This window comes from Spermophilus citellus (assembly GCF_964194105.1).
Source record: "Spermophilus citellus genome assembly, chromosome: 4".
Taxonomy (NCBI): Eukaryota; Metazoa; Chordata; class Mammalia; order Rodentia; family Sciuridae; genus Spermophilus; species Spermophilus citellus.
The window spans coordinates 105,445,026-105,455,801 of NC_138185.1; the positions used below are offsets into that span (position 1 = coordinate 105,445,026).

Below are 10,776 nucleotides of genomic sequence, written 5' to 3' on the forward strand. Positions count from 1 at the left end.
CGCTTCCCGTCCTCCTCACCTGCTGCCTCCGGAGGGCTCTCAGGGGTCTAACCTTCTGGGAAACCAGAAAGTGTTGACTCTACCTCCCACATGTTTCTAGAATCTGCCCAGTTCCATTGCTGAGCTTAAGGAGGCTTCTCCATTTCTCGATGGCAACAGGCTGCGCTGAAGGGTCGGCCAGCCTTTCTTGCTGGTTCTCTCTGTCCCTTGATCACCCCTCTGGACCCTCCTCTGCTGCTGCAGCCAGAAGGGTCCTTCCTTTTGTGCAAGCCCCAACACGCCCCCATCTGCTAAGAGCCTCCTGCGGCCTATACGTGTTCGCTAGGATGACCTTGGCTTTGCATGAATTGTTGCCTCAGTCTAGAAAACGCTTCTCAACATTCTGTTCACCTGGGGAACTCCTATTTAACCTTCAAAACCCGGTGCAGACACACCTCCCCTCAGAAGGCTTCCCAGACTGCCCTACGTTGGCCCACAGGTCCAAGGTAATGTGCCTGGGCCCCTCATACTGCCTTCTGTATTGTGTGGGTCCCTCTGTTGTGACCTGGTTTACACAACCATCACTGTCACCATCTGCCACCTTCTTGAGGACTGACCTCTACCCTCACACCTAGCCCAGGGTCTCGATCCTGTCAGTGTGGGTTGACCCAACATGAATTTGTTACTAGTCAAAGACACTGCTGGGTGTAGGTGCTACTGCTCTAGGGCCATGCTGTGTGGTCTCGGGAGTGCCCATTCCCTCTCTGGGCTGCACTTCCCACATCTCTACAATGATGCCTGGCCCAGGATGGCCAGAATGCCTAAGAGCCTCTGCTTTCTTGCAGACTGCCTGTCTCAGGTCAGCTGAGCAGGGGGGAACCAGTGGCTTTGTCCCTAAAGCTAGCACACTTGGGAGACAAAGAGATGTTTGCAAACTTAAAATTTCTTTCTTTTCTCAAGAGAAATGGAGAAGCCTCATTAAGTTCGGGTGGGAGAACTAGGTCACGGCCGAGGAGGCCAAGCAGGGGCTCCACGTGGCTCTGTGAGTGAAACAGCTATTAAATTTCAGACATAAGAAATAATCTCTCCCCATTCACCTGATGAATTTATTAGAACCCATGACTAAAAGAAAGAAATCCACACTCACCTCCTAATTAAACAGAGAAGCCAGCTAGATCCAAGGACACTCGACCCACTCAATTAATTAACATTTATTACAATCAGAAAACAATCTAATTCAATTAAAATATTTCCACAAAAGTAGTTTAATGACTTTCCCCAAAATAAAGCACATTGGACCGGAGCGTTTGTTATGCCAAGGCAGTGTCCTGAGGAGCCACGCTGAGAGCACGGAGCAGGATGGGTGCTGTCCAGGCCAAGCCCCCTGCAGAGGAGGAACAGGATGCTTTGGGCCCCAGGGACCCACTCATGAGCACCCAGGCCCAGGGCTGGAACACACAGGATTCCAATTGCAAACTCTCTTCCTCCCTTCACTCACCTCAACTGGGGATGGAGAGGATGGAGATCAACCAGGGAAGAAGGGCCAGCTTGAGTTCAGGGGCCTGGTCCCATTTCTACCTCTGATGTACTGTGTCACCTTGGGAAGGTAGGAGGTGTTTAGAGCAAGGGCTATTAATAGGGCTTTCTGAAATGCAGCCGGGGGTACTTGAAAAGCTGGAGAAACTGCCATTCAAAAACTGAAGGCCGTTTTCCGAGTCTCCTGAGGTAGGGATTTGGAATCACAGGGCCTTTGTTCCATAAAAATCCCTCCAGGGGGATTTAGTTATCAGCGCACCAAGCAAATGCCCCCTCGGAGTTTGTCCTTTCGCACTAACAATATTTGAGCATTACTGTTTCCAGGCAGTCAACGTTTGCTGGACTACGTCCTTTCATCCTGACAATGACCCAGAGGAAGGAATTCCCATTAAACCAGCATGCCTGAGGACGCCCGGTTAGCTACAGGTGGGCCTGGGTCCAAACCTGTGTAGCCTCCTGGGGCAGAGAGGCCCCTCAAGCTCAGGATAACTGGACCTGTGGAGAAGGGGCACTCTGAGTTTGGGGGCTTGGGTCATGCCCCAGAGATTCTCCTTTGTAGAAGCTAAAAAGCTCCCCACAGATCTGGCACTTTGACCTTGGAGATCTGAAATCCTTTCAACCCATGTGTCCATGGGGTCAGCCCTTGCCTGGTGCCATAGACAAGGGGGAATTAAGTCCCTTTCCATCCCATTCAGTTGTTCTGACATTGAATATTTACTGTCGCCAGCACCGAGGAAAAGCTTCACAAAGAGCTTTGTTTGATATGCAGGAAATGAGAAGCCAGCAATAGGCTCTTTATTAAAAAGGAACAGAATGCACAACATGCAGGATATAAAGGGCACGCTAGCGGCAGTCACCTCTGGAGGTGACCCAGTGCATCGGTTTTTGTGTCCAGATTGTCTTCCATAAATAGACATTGCTTTTATAACCAGAAAGAGCTATTAAAATGGTTTCTTAGCCGGGCACGGTGGCGCACGCCTATAATCCCAGTGGTTCGGGAGGCTGAGGAAGGATGATCACAAGTTCAAAGCAGCTTCAGCAACTTAGTGAGAGACCCTGTCTCAAAATTTAAAAAATAATAATTTTATCAAAATGAATTCTACTGTCATGTATAACATCAAAGAACCAAAAAAAAAAAAAAAAAAAGCGGGTGGGGGTGATGTGTGGCTCGGTGATTAAGCATCCCTGGGTTCAATGCCCGGTACCAAAAAGGGAAAATAAATGAAATAGTTTCCTATATTTGCCATCTCAGTTTTTCATTTCTCTTATTTCTCAGAAGGTTAAACCTTCGAATCCTCCCACGACTTGTCTCTTTTCTGTCTATTGGCGTCTTAGGCTCCTAATGATTTGTATAAGCTCTTCATAACTCAGGATTTTAACCCGTGTCTGTTTTATTTGCTGAAATAGTTTTCCTGGTTATTTACTTTTCAATTTGGTTCCTAATGTTTTCAGTGGACAAAGGTTTATCTTCAGTCAAACCTATTGATCTTTCCCTTTCAGATGGCTCCTGTTGCTTTTTAGCTTAGAAAATCCTTTCTTGACAAGAGATAAAACAGATTTTGACTTGGCATTCTCTCTAGTTCTTAGCGTTTCTTTCCTTTTTTCCTTTCCTTTGTGGCATGTAACACTTTTTCGATCTGTTTGAATTAATATTGGCTTACAGTAGGCAGAATAATTATTTTCCAAACAGCTGGCCTATTGTAAGGAAGTCTTATCTAATAAACCGTATATGGTGCTTATTTATCCTCGATTCCATTTAGCTAGTATGAGTCTCAGTTTTAGGGGACCTATTCTGTTATACTGACTTGTTTATTCTTGTACCTTCATCACACTGTTTTATTAATCATAGTTTTTCCATATGCTTAAATATTCTCTCAATTTCAGCAATTTCTGTGTTTCAACTGTTCATTCTTCCAGGAGACTTGCAGAACCCCTTTGTAGTTTCTCATCTTGTTTTTCTAAAACATCCCATTGATATTTTTGGTTCAAATTTCATTAAGATATTTGAGAAGACCATTTGAGGGTTCATCTATCCACGCATCTCCTTTTATAGCTCTCGAGAGAGTTTTGCAGTTCTTGATATTTAATTTCTTAGTCATCTGTCAGTGTGTGCCTGAAAGCTCAGAGAAGTAGAAATAAAATTTACATATGTGTTATATAATAGTATTATTTTCAGTGAGACAAGCTGTCTTTTAAGAAGTGCAATGTGGAGCCGTTCCTCCCGGTGGTCACATTGGGCCTCGGTGTCCCACTCACCAGGCCCTCAGGCTGTCTTTCAGCTTTTGGGGGCGATGTATGTGGGATGAACAAGAGGCAGCTGTAGCCAGGAGTGGTGACACATGCCTGGGGATGTAGCTCCCAGGGTGGTAAGGTGGCCCTGGTTCAATCCCCAGTAACTCCCACCCACCCCAAACCAGAGGCAGCTGATTATCACATACCGTGTTTTGGAATGGTTGTGTCCTTGGCCCTGATGATCTGGAAGGGGCTGATGCTAATATTTGGAGGTGAAAGTCAGCTGCAGTGGTCCTCAGCAACCGCATGGAACCTGCCCTCCACAGAGGAGACCTTCTCTTTCGAACAAATCGAGTTGCAGATCCCATGCAAGTGGGATACAATGTTTTTAGGATAGAAGGAAGAGAGACTTGAAGATTCATGAAAAGCAAAATGGGCAGGTCAAGTTTTTAAACAAAGGAGATAATCTGTTGAGGACCGAGGCCTCTTCGAACAAGGACAACACTGGGTACAGAAGAAAGATGTCGCGGGGAGAGCCAGAGGATTTGTTCCTTCTAGTGGAATTGTGACAATCCTCTTGAATGACAGTCCTAGATTTAAGTATGCAGCACTTTTTTTCTTTTTAAAATTTTTTTTAGTTGTAGATGGACACACAATGTCTTTATTTATTTTTATGTGGTGCTGAGGATCAAACCCAGTGCTTCACACATGCCAGGCAAGTACTCGGCCACTGAGCTACAGCCCCAGCCCATATCATATGCAGCACTTTTTTTCCCCCCTTGGTTTATTTGTGCTGATCCACCCTGAGTAAGAAGGCTGCCTTGCTGTTCCTGGGAGCACACGGTGTTTTTGTTACTGGAGTAGCTGCTGGTCCGTGATCAGTGGGATGGAGAACACAGGCGTTGCTGCTCGTTGGTGGCTCTGGTTCATTTCGGTTTGTTTTTCCACACCAGTTGGGCCGGTGTGTGTGCACCTGAGTACACTCGAAGGGACTTCCTATCACAGAATTTTGTATGTTGTCATTGTCACACTTTCACATTTTTGTACATCAGTGATTTTTTAATATTAAAAGATTGAGTATGTGGGGGCAAAGGCACACTCATACACTGATGGTGAGACTGCAAAATGGTGCAGCCCATATGGAAAGCAGTATGAAGATTCCTTGGAAAACTGGGAATGGAACCACCTTTTGACCCAGCTATCCCACTCCTCAGTCTATACCCAAAGGACTTAAAACAGCCTACTACAGGGACTCAGCCACATCAATGTTTATTGCAGCACAATTCACAATAGCTAAACTGTGGAACCAAACTAGATGCCTTTCAGTAGATGAATGGATAAAGAAAATGTACACAATGGAATATTACTCAGCAATAAAAGAGAACCAAATCATGGCGTTTGCAGGTAAATGGATGAAGTTGGAGAATATAATGCTAAGTGAAGTTAGCCAATCCAAAAAACTAAATGCCAAATGTTTTCTCTGATAGAAGGAGGCTGATTCATAGTAGGGTAGAGAGGGGGAGCATTGGAGGATTAGGCAAACTGTAGATAGGGCAAAGGGGAAGGAGAGAGAGGGAGGGGACAAGGGGGTAGAAAAAAGGTGGTGGAATGAGATGGACATCACTACCCTAAGTACATGTATGAAAAAGACACAAATGATGTGAATATACTTTGTATACAAGCAGAGAGATGAAACATTGTGCTTTACAAATGCAATATGAATTGTAATGCATTCTGTTGTCATATATAACAAGTTAGAATAAAAATGTAAAAAAAATAATTATACGACCTATAAACAATTGCTACTATGTTTACAGCAAGAGAAATCTAATGATATCTGCTCATCATAGAATCTAGGTTTCTGTCTTTAATAAAATAAATCCATATGGATTTTTAAGTTAAGGATAATAATTTTCCCACTTTCATCAATACTCACAGCCACAGAGGACAAGGTGTATGAAAAAGGTCAATGGACTCAAATTCTCTTGTTAGGTGCTTCAATGTCAGAACAAATCTAATGCTTAGTTGAACTGGAGGAGGAAGATCAGTTTTTTATGAAAAATATAATTCTACTAAAATGTCTTTTAAAAAAATATTTATTTTTTAGTTTTAGGTGGACACATTATCTTTATTTTACATTTATGTGGTGCTGAGGATCAAACCCAGGGTCATGCACATGCAAGGTGAGTTCTCTATCACTGAGCCACAACCCCAGGCCCAAAACTTTTAATCATTATAGATATTTATAATGGAGAGACTATCACCATGTAGTTTGGTATATATTTCTCCATTTTTTTTGGCTAAATATCTAATATTTTTTAAATTACATGGCATCAATTCAACATTTTTTAATTTGAGTTTTCAGTTAACTGTATATTTTAGACAATTTCCCTTGTAAAATGACATGCTCTCTGTATCTGTTTCAATGATTTATAACATTCCTACTTTGGTATACTATAGTTTGTTTAACCAATTATCTATTAACAAGTTATTTTGTTCATCAGTTCTTTATGATTGTCAACATTGAATATACATGTTTGCCTTTGAGCACTTGTGCAATAAAAATGTCTAAAATATTCACATATTTTGTAATAAACACACATTGTTCTTACATTAAAAAAAAGTGAGATTGAGTGGAAGAAAAAAATACGATGTACATGATGTATTGTTAAGGGAGAAAAGCGACCTGCAGAGTATGAAGCACACGCTGTCACCATATTCGTGAGACAGTGGGACCCTGCAGTCACGGGGGTCTATTTGGTGTGTCTGCGAAAGCACAGAGCTACAAGTTGAGGGTCTTACAACCTTGATTGATCACCCTGACAGGGTGTGCGTGTGGGTGGAGGGCAGATTAACCCTCCCCTCCAGAAAGGAAGGAGGAAGGAAGGAAGGAAGGAAAAAAAATTTGGGCTGCTGGCCACTGGGTTGCCTTTTGTACAGAAATTGTTGCTGGAAGATGGAATCCGGCAGAGTTAGCCCCACCCCTTCTCTGAAGGTTGGGTATGGCAGGTCAGTGTTCAGGGGCCTCTCCAGAGGGAATGTCCCTAAGCTGGCCAGTGCTGGTGCCCAGTGGCTGGCTGGCCTGCAGGAGCTCAGTGAAGTTGGACAGAGGGGACCATGGATCTCTGATGGGCCTGGTTGCCCCGCCTAGTCCAGCTCTCTCTTCCCATTTGTGCTCTCTGCCCATGTGGAGAAGCCTTCCTGGGTTCCCTGGTCTGTCACTGCAGGAGTGAATGCCCACAGGACCCAAGCCCATCCACTGGAACAAAGACAAGCTGAAGTCTTGTGAAATGGTGGGGAGCAGAACTGGCTCCCCAGGCAGCCAGGCCTAGGTTGGAATCTCAACCCTCTCACTTCCCAGCTGTGCAGCCTTGGGTCAATTCCTCACCCACTCGGAGTTTCAGTTTTCTCAGCTGTAAAATGGGGGTCACTGGGAAGACCAAGAGATGATCAAGTGGGAGATCAAATAATCTCTCTTGGGTGGGAGAGCCCAGCCTAGAACCAGGCACAAAGGAGCAGCTGTGGCCAGTTCTTGAACGTGTGAATTGGACATGGAGGAAAGCAGCTGAAGCCAGGGGCTCCCTGCGGCTCACAGAGAGGGGGGTGCACACCCATAAACCTCAGGCCAGGAGCTGGGTCTGGGGAGCAAGTTGGTGACTTCAGGTGGGTGAGGGAACATTTCCATGGGAAGTTGCCCAAAGCCTTCTCCCAAAAGCTTCTCAGCTGAACAGGCCCAAAGAATAGGGAGAAGAAAGACGGAGACCATGTGGAGAATCTCAAGGTGTCTCTGATGGGGGAGGCACAGAGGCCGGCCTAGAGGCTGGAGGCTGCTATGGGCAACTGGTCGGCAGACAGCAGGACTCTGAAACTGGGTGTTCTTCACTGGGCACCTTGAACCACTGGCGATTTGGGGGTGACAGCAGGAGAGTGAGGGAGGATGGCTGGAGCGCTAGGTCTCTGGGAGGGGGAGTCAGACTGACGGAGGACAAACCCTACTTCCCTTACTAGTGACCTGGGCAGACAAAACCTCTCTGGCTTGTTTTCTCAGCAGTAAAATGTGCATAATTCTAGAAAATACCTCAGAGGGTTATGGTGAGGATAAAATTAAGCAAGTGTGGTTAGCGCTCTGCAGCTACCTTCCTCAGACAAGCGCCTTCCAGGGGAGGGGCACCCCACACCCCCAGGCTCAGCATGGCCCCTCTACACCCTCTACTTGGGGTCCATTTTGACCTCCCTGTGGTTCCTCATTTAGACAGGCACCTGATGAGCCTGACCTTTGGACACACAGGTGTTCCAAGGAGGGACCCTTGCCTGCTCAGCAAGGCAGGATGAACTGGCCAGTGGTTGGCTGGAGCTCCAGAGAGCGGGCATTGCTGGGGTGGAGTCCCTTAAAGACTACCCTTTCCAGGTCACAGCTGTTCCTGCAGAGGCCCCTCTTCCCTGACCAGTCTGGACTGGTACAATACCCCTCTCCTTCCTTGTCTCCTGCAGGCCTCAGATGGGCTCCACTTCCCACTTGAGACTGGCACATCTGCACAACCATTAACATGCCGATTCACTCTCCCAGAACCAGCCTAGGATGGGGCAGACAGGGCTCCTTCCACAGAGGAGGTGAGTGGAGTTCACAGAAGTCAGGACCTTTGCCCAAGATCTCTCCACACCAGGTTTCTGGTTTTGGAAGCAGGGAGGGTTTGGCTAGCCCAGTGTAGAACATGAAGGCGGGTCCTGAAAAGTCCTGAGAGGGGGGCTGGGGCCACCCCCCACGAGCCCATGTTCAGGGCTCCAGTACAAATCAGGCTTGGTAGCATCCCAGGGCTCAGAGGGGGCTTCCGGAGGGCCTTGCCTTTGTCTCCCATGTAGATGTTTGGCCCATCAGACAGGCCTCTGGTTCTGGGAACAACAACTTATTCCATACCCTGGTCTCATTCCTCCAAATCTTTCCCCAGGCACACAGAAGTGGGCAGGAGCTTCTGTCCCTGGCTCCCATCCAGTGGTACTCCCCTCTGTCCTCCCTCCTGTCAGACTTGGGGTGTAGCTCCTGTACTCCTTGCCAACATCAGGCCCCTAGCACGTAGCACTTAATATGTGGAAGAACAGCAGCAGAAAAGGCCTGAGCTCCTGCGGGTCCCCATGACCTTCCCCGGAGTGCTCTTCTTGTTCTCCTCCCTCCTACTGTCCTCCTGCCCGCCTTGCTCTTGCTCTGTTGCACACAGATGGCAGAAATGGAGTGAAAGAAAGAGCACAGCACTAGAAGTCACACACATGTAGGTTTGAATCCTGACTTTTGGTTGGGCCTCATTTTCCTTATATGTAAAATAGGAAGAATGGGGCCATCACATGGGTGGCTGAATGAGGTCAGATTGTGGGAAGCACTTGCTTGGGATTCCTTACTGTTAGCTTTCACTGTAGCTTTGGGGCTCTGGAGCAGCGCCCAGGCCAGGAGCACAGAGGTGCTTGGTTAAGGCCAGCTGCCCTGCCCTTCAGGAGATCAGAGAGCAAGAGGAGGCAGTGGAGGAAGCAGAGAGGCTCAGACCCTGGCTATGAGAGGGGAGGCCAGCTGAGTCTGATGCCTGGGGTGGGGCTCTGTCCTAAGTATCAGGTGGCATCAACAGGGCACTGCCAAGAGGGCTGACAAGGAGTGGCCATGGAGCCAGACTAGATCAAGATGGAGAGAGGCAGAGGCTGGGGCTGGGCAGGTTTCCCATGTACCCCACCTCTGTTGGAGAGTGTAAGAGGCACTTGGGTGAGAGGGGATGGAAACATGAACTGCAGGCATGAAGGTTTTCACTCTCTCCTTGATTCCAGCTGAAGCGTGGACTAGTGAGTAACAGATGGTGGTTAGGGACAGTACTTCAGAGAGCACTGCCCCTCGGGGTAGAGTCCTTCCACTCCCCTCTTGGCAGGCAAGTTCCTTCTGTAGAGGCCCCGGACACTCCTGCTGGTGGATTCCATAGAAGTCCTCCCAGCCCTACCTGTATTACTATTATTATTATTATTATTAATTTTGCAGGAGTGGGGATTGATCCCAGGGCTTCACACACACTAAGCAAGCACTCTCCCCCTGAGCTACACCCCAGCACCCCTGCTTGGATTCCTAAACCTAGACGGGGGACCACTGCCACTCACTGGCTGCTTCTATGCAACTTCCAGAGGGCAGAGGAGCAGTCCTTGGAATGTGGGTCTGTTATCTGGGACCGCCAGGAAGTTGAGTTGTGCCCAAGCAGACTTTTTCCTCTTAAGAGTTTGTGAATCTGAGAGAGTTGGGTCTTGGAGCCAACTCCCCACTGCTGCCCCCCCCCCCCCCCCCGCGCTAGTATGAAATCAGTTTTTAAGTTTCAGCTGTAATTGCCTTGAGCTGCTCTTAACGACAATTTGTGATCTGCCAACTGCAGTTCTTGGCTCGTAAGGCACTAATGAAGCTCCTTTACTAGTGGAGCACAGGCTCACTTGAAAGGAAGCATAATTTGATGGGCTTTGGAGAGCAGGCAAAAAGCTCCTGGAGCAGAGGGTGCACACTTAGAACCCCAGGCACTTGGGGAGCTCCCACTGCCAGTTTATTTGAAGTAGGAAAGAAATCAAGAATCTGTGTGGCTGGGTGGGGTGGCGCAGGCTTGTAATCCCAGCAGCTCCTGAAGCCAAGACAGGAGGATCGATCTCAAGTTCAAGGCCAGCCTCAGCAACTTAGTGATGCCCTAAGCAACTTAGTGAGACCCTGTCTCAAAATTAAAAACAAAAAGGGCTGGGGATGTGGCTCAGTGGTAAAGTACCCCTGGGTTACATATCAAGTACCAAAAACAGCTTAACAAACAATTAAAAAAAGAAAAACAACAACAACAAAGTAAAAAGAATGCTTGTTGGGTTGAAAGTGGTCACTGCAGGCATGTAATGCCAAAGGCCATGCAGGTGTCAGTGCTCAATCACGAGTCAGGAGGGCGGTGGTGCTGGAGGGGAGAGGACTTCTCTCCAGACTCTCTTCCCTTAAGACAAAGTGGTCTCACTGAAGAACAGGAGCTCAGATTTCCTCTGGTC

General features: G+C 47.3%; 1 pseudogene across 1 annotated transcript; it reads left to right on the forward strand.

Annotated features, from left to right (window-relative positions):
- Window positions 1-3,964: 3,964 nt before the first annotated feature.
- LOC308648093 (signal peptidase complex catalytic subunit SEC11A-like) lies at window positions 3,965-4,447 on the forward strand (annotated as a pseudogene). Its single transcript has one exon. The product of its transcript is annotated as a signal peptidase complex catalytic subunit SEC11A-like (transcript).
- Window positions 4,448-10,776: the final 6,329 nt, after the last annotated feature.